The sequence below is a fragment of the Dromaius novaehollandiae genome, chromosome 8 (genome assembly GCF_036370855.1).
Source record: "Dromaius novaehollandiae isolate bDroNov1 chromosome 8, bDroNov1.hap1, whole genome shotgun sequence".
Classification (NCBI taxonomy): Eukaryota; Metazoa; Chordata; class Aves; order Casuariiformes; family Dromaiidae; genus Dromaius; species Dromaius novaehollandiae.
In genome coordinates, this window is record NC_088105.1 from 39,688,867 (window position 1) to 39,696,618 (window position 7,752).

The window sequence follows — 7,752 nt, forward strand, 5'->3', positions numbered from 1 at the left end:
TCCAGATTATGCCAGTCAGAAGCCTGTTTAAAATCATCTTCCTTTAATCTGAAGAGTGAAAGATAAGATGCATATCTGTTGCAAGGATCATAAATCTTGAAAGAAACAAATAGCCATAGATAAAACTGTAAAAGTTATTTAGTTCTCTTCCAAAAGAGGTTTATTAATCTAAAATTTCCAGTCCATTGTGTCATGATTTGGTTATCACACTGTATCTCATTTCTTGCAATTGTATAAGCCCTGTATCTCAAGCAAAGAGATGAGAGCCTCATACCTTAAACTTGATCAGTTGTATTCAGATATATCACTAGTGCTAGGAATAAAAAAAAATAAATTGAAACATAAAAAATAGCCACCTGAACACAGATTTGGACTGCACGCGAATTTTTATTCAGAATGCTTTCCCTTGTTTTACTGAGATTTGTATGAATTGATGTTATTATTAAATTTAAACTGAATTTAAATTTTTGTTTTTCTGGCTTTTTAAAGCATAATTCTTGATAGAATGGACACAAACAAACTGTTTATAAACTTATTACTTGGGAATCATCTGTAGTAGTTCTGCACAAAATGAGCTTTTCCCATGTAATGTAAGTTTTATCTGTCTTGTATATTTTTCTTAAAAAAAAATCCCCATCATTTAAATGAGACATAAAACTGTTTCCGATAAAGCTTAAAATACAGAGAATTATTTCTCTTCAAGAAGATTTTTATCCTTTATAGTTAATGAAAAACCACTCTCCTGCGAACATTTAAGATCTGCTTATTCTTTAATCATCCCTCCTTACATTATTGCCCATGTTAGTTTTTGCACCACAGCTACCTTTGCATGGTTGTATCTCTGATAACCTTTTCCGCCTGTTCACTATTGGTGGTGATTCAGTAGTCAGATTCACCAACCTGGAGGCTAACAGATGACTTTGACCCATCAATCAAATTAGTTACAGCCTTTTAATTTAAACAAGAAGCTTGCTGCTTTGAACAGAATTAGATTTTTTTTTACCTTAGCCTATTTGTCTTTGGGACATCAAATTTACAAGCATCAGCAATGTTTAATGCTAAGAAATAAGTGAACTAACTAGCTGAGGATTCCAGCAACGCAAACAGAATTTCTACTCATGTGTTGTAGGTAAATAAAGACAAAAAGAGCAAAGAAAAAGAAAGAAAGGAGAAAAAAGAAAAAATAGTACGTGGGGGGAAGAGATGTATTTGAAATTTTATAGCCAGAGTTTCTCTCCCTATTCCATAAAAAGGAATATGTGTCAAATTAAAGAAGTCATCTAGGAAGTTGCAGAATATGTTACAAGGCACCTTTTCTCAATTTAGGAACGTGCGGTTCCGGTGCCAGGCACTGGGCCGATGCACTGAAAGCCCCATGCATCGAGGGGACCGTAAACTACCCAGTTGTTTTCACTGTCAAAAGAGGAAATTGAAGTGTCTCTTTCATGTAATAAACCATGTATTGATACGTGCAAAACATTTTGTGAATCTACTTAGATTCCAGCACTTTCAATTACACTGTTAGCCAGTTTTTTAAAAAGATTTTTAGAAGCTTTCAACTGTAGACTTTTGTCTTGTTGAATGAACTTCAGCTACACTAAATTTTAAGTAAATTTGTGATGACTGAGCAATATACATTGGCTGAGCTAGAATCCAATAACCCACAGGACAAATTAATTTTCAACAAAAAGGGCAGAAACCTCAAGTGCCATGAGTATATGGAATCTCAGTCTATCTCTCTGGAGCCATTTTTGCAAATCACTATAGCTATTCATAATCTAAATCAGTCTCCTTTAGCAGCAGAAAGATCTTTTTTCATGACAAAACAGAAGATGACATTCATTAGTGCCTAACTTGCATAAGCTACCTTAAATTTATTGGTGCTCTTATACTTATCTGGGTAAGAATTCCTTTGTCTACAGCTATAGGAAAATTCCGGATGTACTACTTAAAAATATAAATTGTCACTTTTATCAGAACTTTTGGCAGTTTACTTTATTTTAGAAGTAAAACTGGTGGTTAAGGTTTTAAGACTTCCAATGGGCGTTGTTTCAATCATGGTTAATATGCACCCAGGATAGCAATACCAATATAAGTGAGCAGTTGTACAAAAATCCAGAGAACTGTCGCTGCCTAGAGCACAGGGTGCTAACTTTTCTCTGCATTTAAGTACAACTTACAGCATTATAAAAGAACCCTGCAACGTATGTGTGGACCCAGGGTGGAAAGCCGACCCCTCGGCTGGCGTAGACAGGTGGAGCGCTACTGAGTGGCAACAGAATCGCCTGCAGAAACAGTGTCTCCCCCTTCTTCTCTCATAGACCACTTCGGACATGGGAGGCCTACCAGGCCCTACCAATCCACCTGCGAGTATCACACATCCTGCAGCAACTGCAGGCCCTGATTATTAGAAAAAAGTACGTTCAAGTTAGCATACAGGAAATAAAATATAAATGGATTTGCTTTAATGTGATGCAAGTGCATACTGGTCTTCATCTGCCTGTTTTATAAACTCCATTTCCAGTCTTGGGTACAGACTGTTAATTCTTAAATGCCTTCAGTTTGATGTCTCCTACCTGGGATACAACTGCAGGAAGTATTGTAACCTCAAGATTGACATACATGTCATTTGTACAAGTGCACTTTATATTTTCATACTGAAAAAAGTGGAATAAGCATCTGTGGCAGCATGGATAAAGCTAAATGATCACAGAGTCCCTCTAGCCTCAAAATATATGAACTGCTGCTTATCTTCAATTACAATTTCTTTTACAGGGTGAAAGTGGACATGGATGTTTGAATGACAAATGAGAGATATAAAATAACAAGTATGTTAGTGGCTATGTCTGCTCTTTCTTTCTGGGTGGAATGACTCCTTGTGGTAGGCCCCACACTGACAACAGACGATGGACTTGAACGCAAGGGGCGGGTACCTAGGCTTCAGAAGGTGAAGATGTGATCTCAGTCACATTTGCTGTTATGGAGCTCTAAACAACCCTAATGCATAAATTCCAAATGGCCAAAGATCTGCTCTGTTGCTTAAAATGAAGTATTTTCTGAATTCTGCTTCCAGTTCTCAGTTTACATTGCTGAGAACATCTCTGAAAGGGAACTACCAGAAATAGTTCCAGTTCAAGACAACAGAAATGCGTCTTCAAGAAACAGCTCCCACAGAGTTAAAGTGACTGCTCTGATTCTCATTTCTATCACGGAGTTTTGATCCCAGTCGCTGGCTGGAAGCAATACATAGCTGTATCCTTACAACTTTTAGGGGATGGGTCAGCACCATGTGGGTTATTAACAATGTTCCCCTCCAAAAGGCTTGCCGCATAACAGATTTCAGAAGTCCTTTGTTCTATTCATCCTCCCTTGTAGTCATAATCCTTTCTTACTGACTTAATTTTCTTTACTCAGAAAATTCCTAGGCATATTGTAAACCCACAATTTTGGTTCCCTCGCAGGCTGTTATAATAGGTAAATGAGACTAAAACTTAGTTATAGAAAACATATCAGGACTGATTTCGTACATCCGCAGATCTAGGGAATCAGGCAAATAGCAAAAAAGAATTACTCATCAAAGACTGCTAACATGAACATAATTTCTGCCCTAATCATTCATCAAACATAGACAGTCTCAGATGGAATGAGGGTGTTCACATTTAGGGGTGAGACATGTAACAGAGCTTTCATGGTGGAGATGGGAAAATTCTTATGAATTGTTTTGCACATATTTTTTTTCCCCAAATGTGAGCAAAAGTTCAGGTGAGCTCTTATTTTGGGCCACCTTTCTTAGGAGAAAAGGCAGCTGTGCAATTCTTGTTTTATTGCCTATATTTGATTCCTGGCTCTGCCTCAGTGGATGACCTTGGCTAGTCATTTCCTTTCTATAAAGTGGCAATTGGGCTATTTACTCCCTTCCCGTAGGTGCTAGGAAGCTTAATTAATATCTGCTTTGAGATCCTCAGAACGTGCTAAAGTGTTACTATATACTAAAAACAATCTTTGTAGCTCTAAACATTGAAGAGAAAAGGGACTATTAACTAGCTGTCAGTTTAGCAGTGCCAGAGGAAGTGTGCAGGGTGAGTGTATGCTGTACTGCAACCATTCCTGAAAGCACAGACCTTTCTTCCATGACCCTTCCATATGACACTCTTCTCGGTAAAGCAGTTCTCCCACCCAAGCTCCAAACACTAGAAGATGACTCTTCTCCGGGCTGTTTTCTTCAGGAAACTGGGGAGCATACTTAAAACTGAAGAGGAACATCACTTTGTGCGAAGGAACACAACTTGCCTCATGAGGTCCTAACACGGAACAGCAGTCCTGTTGAAGGTGCTCCCCTTTTGCTCCTGCACACCTTGAATGTGCAATTTAGAGCTTTTCATCAGACTGCATGATTTATGAAATATGGATGGCTATGCACTGATGCCTCAGCCCAACTTGGCTATGCTCCGTGGTTCTCTTGCCTGACGAATGTGGATGACACTCTTGGTTAGTCAAGAGAAGCTGCCACGCATCCTCTGATATATAGTACAGAGATTGCAGCACACAGAACTTCTAACAAGAACAAAATCAAATTCTTGGCCTCCAGGCATTAACATGTATCTCAAACCAACCTTCAGAGAAAGTTATTACACTGGAATGACAGCAGATCAAATCAGACTGTAATGTTTACTTATTATCGTCAGTTTTCAAACTGCAACATATACTGTCTTTGAGCAATTTGTCCTCCGCTGCTGATTGGGAGCAGAACAAAATGGCTCAATTATAAAGTTACCATAGTTGGATCTGTTTAAAAGTGAGCCTAACTTCATTTCAGCTCTGCCTCGTTCTGAGGAAATCTCTGCTGTAATTTGGCAATCTTCTCAGGATGGTCCTGAGGGGGTAGCATAACATAAGAAGGCAATTCACTTCTATCAGGGTTCTGGGTTTTCAGCTTAAGCTGATGGTATTGAAATGAAGGTGAGATTTGTTTAAACCTCTTCTGGAGTGAAACAGCCATTTCCAGCAGGTGCCATATCTCAGCACAGAGTGGCAGTGGGAAGGGGAGACAGAGCTGGGTGCAGGCAGGATGAGATGAGCCATACAAAAATTCAGCACGTCCTCCTGGAAAATGGCAATGTCTTGACAATTGAAATCAAAATGGTTCAAAGTGTCCTCCTCAAAGCATTTAAGGATCATATGCTTTAAAAAACAAGTAACTTCTAAGTATGGAGGTTAGAGTCTGACCTCTCTGTTGTGTGCACAGGACTGGTAAGCACAGCCCCAGCTAGACCATCCAGCTGAGTTGCCCCTTTGCTGTTGGTAATAGGAACAAAGCTGCTTCTGGCTGTTGGCCCTTTGGCGTTCAGCACTGCTTCTAGTAGCAACAAAATGCCCAGCTAGATTCCTGAGAGGAAACTGAGCAAAAGGTGCAGCTTCAGTAGGAAGTATAGAATTGTTAGAGAGCAAGTACTGCAACGAATGCCTGAGAAACCTTGCTTTTGGCCACCATATCAGCTTGCCATATATTTGTTACAGCCTCTGGACAATGGCTGTAGCCGCTCACTCTCTCTTTTGAGAAGATTTGGGGAAGTGAATGACTCAAAGTATTAAAAATATATAATAATAATATATAATATAATTTTATATATATAAATTTATAATTAATAATGAAACAATAAGCCTTTTCATCTCCAGTGTTTACGTTATCCTACAACAGAGCCTAAGTACCTCCCAAATGTGAAATATAATACTGCGGTAGGAAAAGAAGGATTTCGTTTAGGTTGGTGCTTGGTAGACACAGTCTAGGAAAGTGCTGAGGTAACCCCCTCCTGGGCAATGCCTACTCCAGACTACTGGCCTTGGAGTGTTTCTGTCGACCTCGCAGGTAGTCTCTTTAGGCTGATGAGGAGGCATGCGGGCATATATATCTATTTACATTGTCTATAGGAGTGCTGCTGGTCTCCTGCCTTCTCTGCTCTGTTATGGCCTCAGCCTGTGGAAGCTGTCTCTCTATCTGTCTCTCATAGAGCTGCTCACTCTCTCTCCCACTTTTTCCCAAGACTTTTCAAAGCCTTCAGAATCAAGGTACTGAGTATTATAATAAATAAATAAATAAGAACAGACAAAAAAAATCAAGCCATGAAAATTCAGTGCCTAGATTCCTCCCTGGTGCAACTCTATCAGAAGTACACAAGAGCTACAATTTACTTCTGAGTTTGGCTGAATCTTGCCAGCTTAAAATAAAAATACAGCCATTCTAATAACAATTTTGGACTGTGTCGCTTTTCTAAGTAACATGGAGAGAAAAATCTAAGGCCCAGAGAGGATACCAAAGAATCAGATGTTACCCACCTACTCATACAGAGAAAGGATTTGGCAATAATTGTTGTGTGTGGCCCAATCTGTATGTGTTATCTATGTATAGTGTTATCTATGCACTTACGTTATTTTTCATACACTCATGTCAGAGCATCTAGAACTTCGCATTAGATGTAAAACGAATCTCTGCAGCAGAGTCAGTTTTTGCAAAAAGATAAATAATCCTTTTCCTTGGTGACCATGGCTAACGCACATTTCCTTACACTTCGCAAGTGGTGAATGAGAAGTCTGGTTAAACATAATACAAAAAGAGCTTGGAAGTAGCACTGTTTACTAACATTTCAATTTCTATGCCTCATTTATTAGACTTAGAATAAAAAGGTTAGAGGGGTGTTTGGGATTGTCTTTAACCTTGATGATATTTCCACTGAAGCAGCATAATGGCTCTTAATTGCTTAAGTGAAGAGAACATGTTGACATGTCCTTCTTTGTGCTTAAAGCTCTATGCCTAAACCATTATGCTAATTCAAGCATTATATACACCAAAGTATTTATGGGACTGACACAAGTGATGTTGCAGGTAAAGGGCTGTGAAATGGTCTGTAAACAGAGAGAATTGATTCCAGGCCCAAAGCAATGCTGTTAAAGTCACAGACATTGAACAGCCAGCCCTACAATTTCTATCCAGATTGTCAAACTGGGTCAGACAGTGTCAGCAGGGCTGCCATTATAGATCAGATGGGTGGCTTTAATAATATGTAAACCAACCACATAAACGCAAATTAACATGGAAGCAATACAGACTTGACTGTGCCTTTTTCTTCCTGTGCACAACAGTTTTGGTCACAGAATACTCAATTGTAACAATTGCTAAAACATTTAGGTGTCAAAAAAAAAAGGAAAGAATATCAGCACTGTGACTTGCAACTGCATTTCTCCTAGTCAAGACAGCAGCACCACAATTTGAAGGGAACACAAAGACTATATGTACCACATGAATCCCCGAACAAAAATAAACAGTCCAATTGGTGGACTCAACATATCAACATATGTAGTTGTATAGATTATTTGTATTTTCTTCCCCGGGTGTTAACAGTGCAGTTTTACATACTGATGAAATAATTTATTATCTTACTTGTCTTATTAATAATAACCTATAGATTTCGGCACTGCATAGAAATCTGAAAGTACAGTTTCCTTTAAACACTTTCTGCAATTTCTTGTTTGCATTTCACTAATTTTAGACAACTAAAATCAGACTGATCAGCTTATTCTTATTTTGGGCTCTGAAGAACTACACTAACACTTGTCTGTTTGCTTTTAAATGATACAGAGCAATGTCTTAGTCTCTGTATCTCTCTTATACACTCACAATGAAGATTTCACTGATATTTTGATCCTTTTTAAATGTCATGAGCACAGTATCATTCATCCTAGACCTCACATGTAAAA